This window comes from Carcharhinus amblyrhynchos, unplaced genomic scaffold (assembly GCF_965287045.1).
Source record: "Carcharhinus amblyrhynchos unplaced genomic scaffold, sCarAmb.v2.hapA scaffold_971, whole genome shotgun sequence".
Classification (NCBI taxonomy): Eukaryota; Metazoa; Chordata; class Chondrichthyes; order Carcharhiniformes; family Carcharhinidae; genus Carcharhinus; species Carcharhinus amblyrhynchos.
This window is the reverse complement of record NW_027650711.1, coordinates 33,872-36,206: the sequence shown is the minus strand read 5'-3', so window position 1 is coordinate 36,206 and position 2,335 is coordinate 33,872.

Genomic DNA, 2,335 nt, shown 5'->3' with positions numbered 1-2,335 from the left:
CGCCCCCCCTTTATCTTGAGGCTGTGCCCCCTAGTCCTGCTGTCTTCTTTGAGCGGGAAGAGTCTCTCCACCTCTATCCTATCCATCCCATTCATCATCTTATACGTCTCAATGAGATCTCCCCTCATTCTTCTAAACTCTAACGAGTACAAGCCTAGTTTATTCAGCCTCTCCTCATAGCTCAACCCCCTCAACTCCGGTATCAGCCTAGTAAACCTCCTCTGCACTCCCTCCAAGGCCAAAATATCCTTGCGCAGGTGCGGCGCCCAAAACTGCACACAGTACTCCAGCTGCGGCCTCACCAATGCCCTATACAGCTGCAGCAAGACCTCCCTACTTTTATATTCAATCCCCCTCGCTATGAAGGCCAGCATCCCATTCGCCTTCCTGACCACCTGCTGCACCTGCAAGCTGGGTTTTTGCAACTCATGCACAAGGACCCCGAGGTCCCTCTGCACCGTCGCCTGCTGCAGTTTTTCGCCACGTAAGTAATAGTCCTTCCTACCATTCTTCCTACCAAAGTGGACCACCTCACACTTGCCAACATTAAATTCCATTTGCCATTTCCTGGCCCATTCGCCCAGCCTATCCAGATCCTTCTGCAGACTCTCCACACCCTCCGCACAATTTGCCTTTCCCCCAATCTTGGTGTCATCAGCAAATTTCGACACCCTACACTCGGTTCCCTCCTCCAGATCATCTATATAAATGGTAAATAGCTGAGGCCCCAGCACCGACCCCTGGGGCACCCCACTAGTCACCAACCGCCAATCCGAATAGCACCCATTGACCCCCACTCTCTGCCTCCTATTTGACAACCAATGGATAGGTGTTTGATAGCCAGTCCGTAAATGATGGGCTGAATGGCCTCTGGTGCCATAACACTCTGCGACTGATAAATGAGACCCCAAGGCAGACTGATCAGTGAGTACAAACCGTCACCCAGGGTCAGCACTGGGCAAACAAGGTTCCAATAAAAAAAACACGGCTGAAATTAAACATTTATTAAAGTGGTATTCAGACAGAGCAAGTCAGAGTGTTACAGTGAGGGGTGTGGGGTATATCAGAGTGTTACAGTGAGGGGTGTGGGGTATATCAGAGTGTTACAGTGAGGGGTGTGGGGTATATCAGAGGGTTACAGTGAGGGGTGTGGGGTATATCAGAGTGTTACAGTGAGGGGTGTGGGATATATCAGAGTATTACAGTGAGGGGTGTGGGGTATATCAGAGTGTTACAGTGAGGGGTGTGGGGTATATCAGAGTATTACAGTGAGGGGTGTGGGATATATCAGAGTATTACAGTGAGGGGTGTGGGGTATATCAGAGTGTTACAGTGAGGAGTGTGGGGTATATCAGAGTGTTACAGTGAGGGGTGTGGGGTATATCAGAGTGTTACAGTGAGGGGTGTGGGATATATCAGAGTATTACAGTGAGGGGTGTGGGGTATATCAGAGTGTTACAGTGAGGGGTGTGGGGTATATCAGAGTGTTACAGTGAGGGGTGTGGGGTATATCAGAGTGTTACAGTGAGGGGTGTGGGGTATATCAGAGTGTTACAGTGAGGGGTGTGGGGTATATCAGAGTGTTACAGTGAGGGGTGTGGGATATATCAGAGTGTTACAGTGAGGGGTGTGGGGTATATCAGAGTGTTACAGTGAGGGGTGTGGGGTATATCAGAGTGTCACAGTGAGGGGTGTGGGGTATATCAGAGTGTCACAGTGAGGGGTGTGGGGTATATCAGAGTGTTACAGTGAGGGGTGTGGGGTATATCAGAGTGTTACAGTGAGGGGTGTGGGGTATATCAGAGTGTTACAGTGAGGGGTGTGGGGTATATCAGAGTGTTACAGTGAGGGGTGTGGGGTATATCAGTGTTACAGTGAGGGGTGTGGGGTATATCAGAGTGTTACAGTGAGGGGTGTGGGGTATATCAGAGTGTTACAGTGAGGGGTGTGGGGTATATCAGAATGTTACAGTGAGGGGTGTGGGGTATATCAGAGTGTTACAGTGAGGAGTGTGGGGTATATCAGAGTGTTACAGTGAGGGGTGTGGGGTATATCAGAGTGTTACAGTGAGGGGTGTGGGGTATATCAGAGTGTTACAGTGAGGAGTGTGGGGTATATCAGAGTGTTACAGTGAGGGGTGTGGGGTATATCAGAGTGTTACAGTGAGGGGTGTGGGGTATATCAGAGTGTTACAGTGAGGGGTGTGGGGTATATCAGAGTGTTACAGTGAAGGGTGTGGGGTATATCAGAGTGTTACAGTGAGGGGTGTGGGGTATATCAGAGTGTTACAGTGAGGGGTGTGGGGTATATCAGTGTTACAGTGAGGGGTGTGGGA